Source organism: Myotis myotis, unplaced genomic scaffold, assembly GCF_014108235.1.
Source record: "Myotis myotis isolate mMyoMyo1 unplaced genomic scaffold, mMyoMyo1.p scaffold_m19_p_11, whole genome shotgun sequence".
Classification (NCBI taxonomy): Eukaryota; Metazoa; Chordata; class Mammalia; order Chiroptera; family Vespertilionidae; genus Myotis; species Myotis myotis.
The window spans coordinates 31,750,531-31,764,191 of record NW_023416315.1 but is presented as its reverse complement, the minus strand read 5'-3'; positions in this window follow the sequence as shown (position 1 = coordinate 31,764,191).

Sequence of the window (13,661 nt, the reverse complement as noted above, 5' to 3'; positions counted from 1 at the left end):
ACCTCCTGCACACACCCTACTTGGGATCAAGCCTACAACTGGAGCATGTGCCCTTGACCAGAATCAAACCCAGGACCCTTCAGTCCGCAGGCTGATGCTCTATCCACTGAGCCAAACCAGCTAGGGCATAGCCTCATTTTAATTTAAATATCTAACATTTTAAGCTTTATTCTTTCTTCTCCAACTACACTGCCAATTCCTTAGGCCACAGCCTACTGTAAAATAATGTGCATTCCCTAGAGCAATTAGTCTAGAATTACACATAATTATAGGCATCTATGAATTAGGTGAATGCATAAAAGTTTATGTCTAAAGTATAGAAAAAGCAGAAGTAAAATAAATCCAGAATATAGTTTAAGTTCTTGAGCTTGCTTTTAACTTGTCAGGTTCTTATAGATACTGTTGTTTTATTAGACTAAGTCAGTGTGGTTTATAAATGGGGCTATGGTTTTTATGCCTGTTCTCTTGAGAGCCAGAAGCCATTATTTTAATCAAATATTTATATAATACTTCTTGGAGCTGCTTGAGGTCTAAATGAATAGTTGTCTATGATGAAATGAAATGGCTTTAGCCAACCAAAAAATGTGTAACTCACTAAAGTAAACACTAAAGGACAAAAGTTGCAAGATGATGGGGGGAAAAAGTGTCAGTGATAAACAAGAGAGCAACACTAAAAGCTCCCACGCTAAGGTCTCAGAAAGGTTTTATTTCCTAAAGAATCCTTAACTCTAGAATGAAGATGTAATTTTATCTACTTTAGGTTGTTTGAAACGTCCGCGAAGTCATGTTGCAAGAAACCACTTCTAGGGCATAGATCACTTGGTCATGGCTCCTTTCTGTGAAAATGCTTTCAACTAGCTCACCTTAAGGGGAGATACCGTGAGAAATAAGGCACAGGAGCAGAACAGAAACACCAGAGTGAAGTGCAACTGAAAAATAATTGTGTACTTACTGAATCTGAGAGAACTGCTACAGATGCCACAGAAATGTAGTTACCGCTTTGTAGCTCTCGAAGACTCAGAGTTCAAGCTGTTACTGCCTATCACAGCCATGCTCAGTTATGAAAATGTAAGGACCAATGAATGACTTACTTTCTTTTATGTAAAATTTCTCTTTTCACACTTAATATTTTACAAGTGAAGGAAGGAATTCCATTTTCTGTCTTTCTCAAATATTCAGCACATGCTAATTTTTTTTCAAGTTGCAACATCTAATCTAATAAAAGACAAACATGCAAATTGACTGTACCTTTGCTATGCCTTAAGCCACACCCACAGGCCAATCAGAGCGACTATATGCAAATTAACCCAACCAAGATGGCCTCCAGCAGCCACGGAGCTGGAACAAGCAGGAGGCTTGGTTGCTCCAGTGATGGAGGAAGCCAAGCTTCCCGCCTGCTGCAGCCAGCTCTGAGCTCCACTGAAGGCAGCAAAGTTTCAATTATAGAAGGTAAATAAATCCCAGAATAAAAAAAAAAAAATAGAAAAAAAGGAGAGGCTGGGAGCCTCCGTTGCCAGGGGGCTTGGCCAGCCTGAAAATGGCCCTCAGCCCCTCACTCAGACTGGCCAGGCAACCCAGTGGGGACCCCCCACCCGAAAGGGGCTGTGGCCAGCCTGAAAACAGCCATCAGCCCCTCACCCAGGCTGGCCAAACCTCCATGGGGTGAGGGTCCCCACTGGGGGGGGTGTGACCAGCCTGCAAACAGCCATCAGCCCCTCACCCAGGCCTCTATTCTATATATATAAAAAGCCAGTGTCTGCGACTGACCAAATGACCAGTCACCATGAGGTGCATTGAGCACCTCTTGGTCCCTCCTCCCCCCCGGCCCACGAGCAGGGTGGGGAGGGACTGGGGACTGGTGAGCAGGCTGAACAGCTGACCTGTTGGTCCCTGCCCCCGGCCTGCAGTCTCCGATGGACCAGTGATGGTGAACGGGCGAATCGGGGGTTGGGGGGGTGGCAGGAGGTCAGGGCTAGCTGTCAGGCCCCTGGGATCACCAGCTCATCCTCGGCTGCTTGGGGGCTCAGGCCTGTGGGAAAGCAGGCATCAGCGACTTCACCTCCATGCGTGTGGGAAAGCAGGCATCGGCGACTTCACCTCCATGTGTGTGTGCCAGGCTGGCCGCTGATGGAACGCGCTGCCCACTAGGGGCCACTCACACCAGAGTGGGTAGGTCACAGGCGCGTCCCACAGCTTCCATCAGCGCCCATCAGCACCTCAAGCCCCAGCAGCAGTGGCAGCCCCAAGTGTGCAGCGCATTCCATCCGCAGCCGGCCGGGCACACGTGCATGGATGTGAAGTGCCGCATGGAGGTGAAGTCGCCAGCACCTACTTTCCCGCAGGCCTGAGCCCCCGAGCAGCTAGGGATGAGCTGGGGATCCCAACGGCCTGACAGCCTGGTGGCAGAGGCAGCATTTGGCCTGGGGACTGGCAAACGGGCAGACAATGGCCCTGATTGCAGGAAGCTAAGCCCTAGGGACCCTACCCACACGATTTCATGTCCTGGGCCTCCAGTATATAATAAATACACTACTAGTTTCAGCCTAACTAATTTGCTTCATTGGTGAACATTGAAAAGAGACAATTAATGTGTGTGTGTGTGTGTGTGTCTATAACTTATATAAGGCACAAAATGAATGGCACACCCAATTAAAATAGCTATAGATGTAGTAAATAAAAGGGAGCAGGAAGGTGAAGAAAGAGAACCAACACTGGTAAAAAGAACTCACTATCTTCAAAGCATTGTGCAAAGTGATTTACTCTACTTATTACTAATAATAGTTCTGTAAGTTGAGTTTTATTATTCTCATTCAGATATAACTATAAAAAATTCAGAGGTTAGGGGAAATGCTGAAGGTCATATATGTTGTCTAGATTATGTTGCCTCAGAGTCTCTGCAATATTATAGAGGACATGTCAATCCTGATGTGGAAAGAAAAACAACTTCTTTACTCAATAAAAGGCCAAGCTCAGGGGTCCTCAAAAGTTGAATAATAAAAACTTGGTATTAATCATAAGGAAAGGAAAAGCCCAACAATTAAAAAATATATATAATGAATCAGTATTTTAAAACTAGAAATACAGCCAAATGTTGAATTAGCAATGGTAAGAGACCAGCAGGAAATAAGTCAGGAAGTTACTTTAGTAATTAGACCACATATAACAAGGATTACAATGAGAATGCAGGATATTTATGATAAAACAAAACTTATAAAGATGTGTTCCTGCCAGGCCAGTGTGGGTCAGTGGTTGAGCATCCTTCTATGAACCAGGTTCAATTCCCGGTAAGGGCACATGCCTGGATTTCGGGCTTATCCCCAGTAGGGGGCATGCAGGAGGTAGCTGATCAATGATTCTCTCATTATTGATGTTTGTATCTCTCTCTCTCCCTCTCCCTTCCTCTCTTAAATCAATTAAAAAAATTTTTTTAAAGATGTGTTCCCTATTTGCTTGCATAATCATCTTAACTGCCCAAGTCCTTTTGAAAAAAGGGTATTTTGCCCAGTGGGTGTTGGATTTTGAAAGAACTAAAACCCAAGTCTTTACACATGCCCACACCCACCACCACTACAGAATGCTGTTGAGAGAAGTACTTGAAGAGGAGTTGGGTATCTGCCGGTGCACAGACACAGGTTTTCTATCTGAGTAATTGCAAGACTGTATCCATGATTACTTTATTTCTAGAGACAACAGTCTTAGAGATGGGAGGTTCTTTAAAAACAACAAATATATGAATTCTCTCTGCAAAACTTCTGATACTCAGACTCTGCTTGAGCACTTCCAGCTGTGATTCTCATTCAGTGGTGGAGTAACTCATTGTTGAAACAATGTCTCATAATTAATGCTCAAATAAATGGCAAAAAAGGGAGGAAGGTCCCACTAACCAAATGCATTGTTTGCAATTTGTTTGGATCCAGATGGGAAAAAACCAACTGTAAATAGACATTTTTGAACTAACTGGGGAAAACTATTAATTTATTATTAAGAAATTACTATAGCCTGGCCGGTGTGGCTCAGTGGTTGAACATCAACCTATGAACCAGGAGGTCACGGTTTGATTCCGGTCAGGGCACATGCCCAGGTTGCGGGCTTGATCCCCAGTAGAGGGTGTACAGAAGGAAGCTGATCAATGATTCTCTCTCATCATTGATGTTTCTATCTCTCTCTCCCTCTCACTTCCTCTCTGAAATCAACAAAATATATATTTTTTAAAAATTATTTTATTGTTAAGTATAGTTACTATATGGGACTATATTTTAAAAAGTCCTCTGGTGGAGATATATATTAAGGTATCAATATTTATGCATATGAAAATATAATGTCTGAGGTTTTCTTTAAAATACAAATGTACACAAAGTATTGGAAGGGATAACCTCCTCTCAATTTGATGTTTGAAAATTTCTAAATATTAAGAAGAAGCAACATAATTTAACAACAGAGTCAATAAATAAGGGAAAAGAAAATATGAAAACACTATCTCAAGAATAATGGCCCCAGAGAGCTTAGTACTGCCAGTGGTAATGGGGAAATGGAACAGCCAAGAGCCAGGGTAGAAGACTCACTGTTCACAGATGAACCTCACTTATGCGGATGGATGCGAAGTGTGTTTGAGAGTCAGTGTTTGTATGTGTTTATCTAATTTGGAAGGCAGCTCTCCAAAATTTTCATAATGACTATCTCTATGTCCTGGAGTTCAACTTGATTTTTAATTTCATCTCTATATGTCTTTTTGTTATCACATTTCAACAATGTGTATTTTTTTATTTTACAATCACAAGAGACATAAAACATATAAAAATGTATTAAAAGATAACTTTTAAATGCTATAACTTCTAATTTTGCAACATTTGCCTTAGTTGGCTACAGAACATTCATTTTAAAATAAACTACAATAGTTAACTGTCAACTATGCTTTCAATAAAAAAAATAATATCTTTGAAGTAACAGATGCAATGGAAGATACAGAGGTTAGAAATGAAATTTTGTCAAAGAGCTATATCCCTAACACCAAGCACAACATTGAATACCTATTAAGGCTTCTATAAATAAACTAGAGGCCCAGTGCACAAAAATTTGTGCACTCAGGGGGGTCCCTCAGCCCGGCCTGTGCCCTCTCACAGTCTGGGACCCCTCGGGGGATGTCCACTTGCCAGCAGGGAGCAGGCCTAAGCTGCAGTCTGACAACCTTAGTGCTACAGAGGAGGCGGGAGAAGCTCCCACCACCCCCACTGTATTGGCAGCCGTCAGCCTGGCTTGTGGCTGAGCAAAGCTCCCCCTGTGGGAGCGCACTGACCACCGGGGGGCAGCTCCTGCATTGAGCATCTGCCCCCTGGTGGTCAGTGTGTGTCATAGTGACCAGTCATTCCCAGTCTTTCTGCTGTTAGGGTCAATTTGCATATTACACTTTTATTATATAGGATGCTGAATGACTAAATGCATGCAGTCTTGTATTCATCCACTCACTACATAAAAAAACAGCTAATGCAGCACTCAGAGTTGAAATATTCAGAAATTTCTTTGCTAAAATCTTAACTAATTTCAGAAATCAATCTATTTCTGAAGGCATAGAAATTTTGTTTAATTATCAAAATTTTAGTTTTCTGGGCAATTATTGTATTAATGATCTGTGTCAAACAACATAAAAACACAAAAGTCAACCAGTAGTGTAAGACAGTAAAATGGAGCATTCATTTTGTATAATAGAAGCCTATTATGCTCCCCATGCACCTGTAGGCTACTATTTCATACTGAGAGAACAGCAAGATATTTCTGTGAGCTGATGCGCCCTCACTCTCTAGGTCTCTATATTGGTAAGGTGGCTGCCAGCAGAGGAGTGAGATGAGCATGCAAGTGCAATCTGTAGTTACAGAAAAGTCAAATCTATCTAACTACAGTGAATCTTAAACCAGTGATACTGAACTCATTGGCAATGAGTTGGTACTCATTGCATATCACGCTCACCCCAAGTTTTTATAATTGCCTTTTGCATACAAAGTACTACTCTTGACTTATTTTGTTTTTTTACTTCTTCAAAAGTTATGCCAGCCTAATTATTGTCATTCGATATGTTTTGTTTCAGTTAGAATGTTGATATTTTTACTTAATAAAATGTAGAATGTAATGAACAAAATAAACTAACAAATAAAATAGATCCAGAGACAGGCGAGCATGCAACAGACTGACGAATCTAGATGGAAGAGAGGGGGCCGAGAAGAGACTAACCAAAGAACTTATATGCATATATGTATAACCCGTGGACACAGACAAGAGTTCAGGGAAGGCCTGTGAAAGGGGTGGAAGCAGGGAGAGGGGTCAATGGGGGGGAATGGGGGACATCTATAATACTTTCAACTATAAAAATAAATTTTAAAAAAAGAAAAATGAAAAAAGGAACTCGGGCAGGACTGAATTGCAAATTGAATATCTATTTCTTAAAGTAACTCAGGAAGGAGCCATAATACTTCTTTTCTTTTTTAAAATGATGTTAATATATTTTTATTGATTTGAGAAAAAGAGGAAAGGAAAGGGAGAGAGAGAGACAAACACTGATGAGAGAGCAACATCGATTGGCTGCCTCCTGCACATCCCTCACTGGGGATCCAGCCTGCAACTTGGGCATATGCCCTGACTGGGAATCAAATTGTGACCTCCTGGTTCATCGGTTGATGCTCAACCACTGAGCAACACCAGCCAGGCAATACTTTTCTTTTTACTTTATTTTAATTCCTCTTAGAATACCGGGAAACTCAGAGCTGTGAGTGCTTCTATGTTAAAATAAAATAAAATGTCTGATAATGAACACAAGTGTCTATAGAATGGCAACAAGGCTATCTCACGTTCTTAATACATGCTTTTGCCCCCTCAGTGATAAATAATGAATGCTTAAACAGTGGACCTCCCAGGATACAAGCAAAAAATCTAGAGATATCTTAGGGGGAAAAATCTCCAAGAAATGTTATCAAAGTTTCCACATGCTTTCTCATATATTCCACCATTCCATTATAAAGCAATATACTCTTAATCTATCTTTTCTTGTCACTAACATGGCACAGACTAGAATCCTTATGGGGACACTGCAGTGAGATAATTGCATATCACAGAGTATGATTTTAGGCTATAACAAAAATAATGCAAATTCTAACATAAACATCCTTTTGTACCAGCACATGCAGGTGGAAATTCCCAATTATTAAGAAAATTTGGTCTTATAACCAGTCATTTTATAGTCAATATGTTATGGTTACTGGCCTTGTTTTCCTTTGGGAGATGAAAACAAAAGTACAATTTCTTTGTATGTAATTTTATTAAATACTGGAGGCCCAGTGCATGAATTTATGTACCAGTCCCTCGGCCTGGCCTGTGGGATCCAGCAGAAACGGCTCTCCAACATCCCCCAAGGGGTCCAAGATTGCAAGAGGGTGCAGGCCAGGACAAGGGACCACATCAGTGCACGATTGGGGCCAGGGAGGGATGCGGGAGGGCTCCAGGGCGTGTCCGGCCCATCTCACTCAGTCCCGATCAGCTGGACCCCAGCAGCAAGCTAACCTACCGGTCAGAGCATCTGCCCCCACGTGGTCAGTGCACATCATAGTGACTGGTCGACCTGTCAACTATATGCTCCCTGGTGGTCAGTGCACATCACAGCGAGCAGTTGAGTGGCCTTAGCATATCATTAGCATATTATGGTTGAAGGGATGACCGGACGACTGGACACTTAGCATATTAGGCTTTTACTATATAGGATAGTAATCTCATGGGTAAGTATGGCTAATTTTTAAAAATTCTCTAAATACTGTCTATATTCTAGAAACTGGTATTTCTAGGTCCATATTAACATTCTCCTTGGCATAGGGAAGATTATAAAATTGTGATATAATTGATATCTTATATCACAAACAAAATTCTAATTCCCTACCCAGATTTATAATTAGATATAGCTTAAAATCATTACTCTTCATGTAATTATCCCCAAATAAATGTAGCTAGAATATATTTTTAAATAACAGACTTGAATTTTTACTTATTGAAATGTAAAACAGTTGCAAATTTTTGTTTGAGTGCTTTCTCTGATCTTCCAAATTCATACTAATAGTTTGTTTGGGGGTGGAAAAAAGAAACACTGAAGTAAAAGGAAATAATATTTTTAAACAACGTAAATAGAAATTATGCACTCTCATGCATTCTCTTTTCCCTGTTTTGGTTTAGGACAAAATCATTTCCAGTGTTATATATGTAGCCAACTCTAACCAAGGTTTCTAACCTAAGCTACATGCAAATTACCAGTAAGAAAAATCACCTTTAAAAAATCTATTGATTTTAGAGATGGAGGGAGGGAAGAAGAAAGAGAAAAAGAGAGAGAAACATTGACTTGTTTCACTTATGTATTCATTGGTTGCTTCTCGTATGTGCCCTGCCAGGGATCAAACCCACAGCCATAGTATATTGGGATGAGGCTCTAATAAACTGAACTCCCTGTCCAGGGCCCCCAAAAAATCACACTTTTTAAAATGGAATTCAGTATGTAACTCTACTACTGATTTTTCATCTAAATGTTCTATCATTGTGATAATGAGTCATAATTAATAAAGGTAAAAACAACTTCCTACCTTTTATTTGAACCAAACTTTCCATTGGCATTTGCCAAAAAGATACTAACAAGTTTTCTGCTTCAACTTTCTATTTTATTTTCTTGACAACAGATTTTAGAGTTAGAAAATAATCAGAAAGTATTCAGGAAGAAACACATAGATCACAGAAAATTATCAAAGAAAAGTTAATATTTTGGATAAAAGTAAATCTCACGATTACAGAATATCTGAACAACTCTAAAAGGAGTACAGGTTACTAACCATCTCTCCTTATGAAGATACAGCATATAGGTTTGTCTTCCTAAATCAGGGAAAGGGAGAACCAGAAAGGTTCTTTACTAGACACACAATAAACTTTAAATAAGTTAGTTTCTGGTTCCCCCGGACTTATTAAAAACAGACAGTAATAATAAAAACAACAATAAAAGTGTTTCTGGCATCTGTTTATGTTTTACTACATACAAATAGCATTAAATAATGCATTTCCTCTGTTTTATTTCTTTTTCTTTGTGTTTGTTGAAGAAAGATGCCCTCCAGCACTTGTTATTTCTCAATTAATGAATTTTCAACTGTCATAAACTAAAATGCAAAATATCAACATTTGCAAAACTGCCTTAACTATGTATTGTATTTAAAATTATATTCACCATTCCTAAGTTATTGGAAATTTTCTACTCTGTGAAAAATTTAAAGTAACATATTGAGAAATGAGAGAAGCATTTGGGCAAATCCCTGGCTTACAAAGAGTATCTTTCCACTGTGCAAAATAAACTGCATTTAAAGCCAGGCTTTGTTTTAGAAGAATGTTTACAGAGCTTTCAAAATATGTGTTTTACCTGTCATAATTTTGCTGACAAAAGGGGAAATTCATATTACAGATGTTGTGGAAAACACCATAAAGAATTCAAAGGTTGTAATATTGCTAATAAACACTTTACTTTAGAAGAAAAATGTAGGGGGAAGATGAGAGAAGAGACGTACAAAAGGAGGAGGAGGGCTGAGGGTGGCTGAGGTCAGGGTCTGACTTTGTATGCACTCCTATTCACAAGTAATAAAGGAGAAAAAAATGTGCTCTCAGGATTATAGTCTTGCCTCTAGATCTCAATAATGCTTTATAACTAAATGTTAAAGAGCCAAGAACACATTACTACAGAGAAATACATGAGAACATTAAAATATATGAGGTATATATTTCAAAACAGTTGGCAGTCAGAATTTTTAAAACATGTCAACATGGAAATTGCTGGCAAGGTCATATTAAGCTATTAAAATATCAAATGAAGCTCCTTGATGAAGTAAGAAAGGGTTAGACAAGCAAACCAAAATGAAAACTTACACTGGAATAGCATGAATGAAATTTATTTTCAAGGAAGAGTATTTGAGGTTCTTAAGACTATTGAGATTGACTCTAAAAATCATTTACCACAAAAATATTTGAAGTGCATTTTACTGTGGTTCAATGAATAAGCGAAAAGTTCAAACTTTGATTTTCATAACATATAATCATTAAATTCAACTACAGTGAAATATATTAAGGTGAAATGTTATATACATCAAAACCTTGTGCCACCCTAGCCAGTTTGGCTCAGTGGATAGAGCATTGGTCTGAGGACTGAAGAGTCCCAGGTCCGATTCTGGTCAAGGGTATGTGCCCGGTCATCATTGATGTTTCTATCTTTCTCTTCCTCTCCCTACTCTCTGAAATCAATAAAGATATATCTACATATATCTATATAGATATATAATTAAAAAACAAACAAACAAAAACCTTGTGCCATATCTATAATAATAAAAGTGTAATATGTAAAACAACCAAACAGCAGAACGACCTTCCGGACGACCACACTATGACATGCACTGGCGCCAGGCCAGCCAAGGCTGGCGCAATGTGATTGGTTGGGGGGCCTGGTGATCACCCCGCAGAGGGAGACTCAGGCCACCCTCTGCAGGGTGATCAATGGCGGGCGGGGGCACTCCAGGTACCGGGGTTGTTTGGTGGTGGACTCGGGCAGCGCCAGGTCAAGGCGGGTGCGGGGCGGGGGTGGGGGGGTGGGAACCAGGGTCGGGAGACAGCCAGGGACACGAGGTCCCTGGCAGATGGGGCTGCGAGGCAGTTGGGGTGCAAAGGCCTACCTTGCACGAATTTCGTGCATCAGGCCTCTAGTCTATAATAATAAAAGCATAATATGCTAATTAGACTGGACATCCTCCCAGATGACCTTCCAGACGAAGCCAGGGTTGTGAGGGAAGCCGGGTTCAGGGCGCCAGAGGGAAGTCGGTGCCGGCAGTCGGGGAAAGGAAGGCCTACTCTTGCATGAATTTCATGCATCTGGCCTCTAGTACTAATATAACATCACATGAAAACATTGTCCTATGTATCTCTTCATCTGGCTGTTCATCTGTATCTCTTATCCTTTAGTAAACTGGTAAACCTAAGTGTTTCTCTGAGTTCTGTGAGCTGCCTGAGCAAAGTAATCAAACCTGGGGAGGAAGTCATGAGGGCTTCTGATTTGTAGCCAAATCGAACGGAAGTTATGGGTAACCTGGGGACTTACTACTTGTGGTTGGCATCTGAAGCATGGAGGGCCGCAGTCTTATGGGACTGAGCCCTTAACCTGTGGGATATGATGCTATCTCTGGGTAGAGAGTATCAGAAATTAGTTAATTTTTGGACATTCAGCTGGTGTTGCAAAAGAATTGCTTCATGTGAGAAAAGGCCTCCACATGTTAGGTGACCAAAAGTAAAAATTTTTTTAAATATATTTTATTGATTTTTTACAGAGAGGAAGGGAGAGAGATAGAGAGTTAGAAACATCGATGAGAGAGAAACATTGATCAGCTGCCTCCTGCACACCCGCTACTGGGGATGTGCCTACAACCAAGGAACATGCCCTTGACCGGAATTGAACCTGGGACCTTTCAGTCTGCAGGCCGATGCTCTATCCACTGAGCCAAACCAGTTAGGGCCAAAAGTAAAATTTTTGTATGAAGAGTAAAGGAAACACACAGGAGAGAAACATGAAAGGGAAGAACTGGGTTTTTTCGCTACATGGAAAGAAAAATAATCTAAGTTTTTCCTACACACAGGTATTAACTTAATGGGATAGATATTGGCATCCTTAGTTACAGATGAGGAAACAAAGGGCAGGTTAGGTAATTTGCCCGAAGTCATGGGGACAGAGATGATCAGTACGTTAGACTCTGAAGCTTGAGCCTAGAGATGTAGAGTGAAAAGCTCTTCTACATCAGACAGACATTATTCTAATTCTACTCCATAATTTACTCACTTAAGAAAGTTACATAACCTTTTTTAGACTCAATTACATTACAAGCAAAGTGGAGATAATAGAACCTTTGTCAGAGAGATGTTGGGAAGGAAAATGAGATTCCATTGCACATCACACATATATAGACTTCTATTATGTGCAACGCACAGTTCTAATTACTGGGAACTATAGCAATCAATGGAAAGGCAAATTTTTTTCATGGAGTTTATGTCCTCAAGAAAAAAAAGAATAAGCAAGTACCAGTATACAAATTTCATGAACTGAGGAAGACTTCTCTCAATTCCCAAGGTTTTACAACTTCAGGGACACATCTACTTCCAAGCTCCCTCATCATCAAACAATGCTTCTGTTATGCATTGTTAGCCCTTTTGGGAAACAGTCCCCTTTATGATTTTCATTGTAACAACCAAAATTACATATAGTACACCTTTGTGGTTTTGAAAAATTAGGCATCCTCTCAATAAACAAAGCAGAGAGATGATCATTTATCATTACACCTCTATTAAAAAAGCTAATATTAATTAATTTATAAATCAATTTTATAAAAAGAAAACTAATGCTAAGTGTTGGAAGGATATGTTAAGAGTGTAAATTAATACAATAATTTGGAAAAATTTTGGCACTAGAGCTAAGCATTTATAAATGCTAACAGGTATAATTAATGAAAAAGAAATCAGAGTTCTACCCTTGAGAATACTAATATATATATATATATATATATATATATATATATATATATATATATATTTGATATAAATGTATACATGGGATCCTATACTGTAATGAGAATGAACATTCTAGAACCATGATAAAATATGGTTGACTCTCACCAACATACTATTGACCAAAAGAGCCAGATTCAAAAGTGTATGTGTAGCATAAGTCCACTTATATCCAATATGAGAACAGACTAAACTAATCTGTTAGAAGTAAGAAGAATGCTTAAGCATAGGTGATGAGGGATTTCCAGTTGCTACTAAAGTTAGGTTTAGTTGATAATGTTCATTTTGTGAAAATTAATTGAACTATATGACTATTATATGTGCAATTTTCTGTATGTGTATTATATATCAATAGCAGTTTTTTAAAGTTATAAAATTATCTATAATTTTCTTAAGTTTTGTTCAAAACCAAAATATTGCATTGGTACTTCTAACTAACTAGAAATATGAATTATATTATCAAACCATTTGCCTTATTTTTAGCCATTTCTATAAAAATAATCTGTTCTTTTTCAATAAAACTAACTTTAAAACTATATGGAAGATTTAAATATTTTTAAATTTAAAAATGTTCAAAGCAACAATTTTTTTCACTAATTATACCTGTCATAATTTATAAGAAAATATGTTATTAGTTTTAAAAACATGTGCTTAGTCTAGTCTGAAAAAAGTGTGATCAGTATAAAAAAATTTATCATGTCTCATTTGGAAAATGTTCAATAGTACTCTACTATCCACAGGGAAAAGTTTATTTTTTAACACTTTAAAAATAATAGTTCACAAAATGACCTTTATTTGTGTTTTCAGTACCAACTCCCTTAACTCTTTATTTCATTCATTTGCATATTAAGAAACTACTGTATGAGGGTTTATATATATGAGAAGTTATCTATAGAGAGGGAAATAATAGAGGCAAGATCCCTTTATCCAGTGGGAACACAATCTAATGGAAATGACCTATAATAAGAAAAATCTATACATAAGGGGTCTACATGCCTTACCCCCACCTCCAACCACCACCAGCACTTACGAACACATGGCTAATGGAAGAAATTCAGAAGATG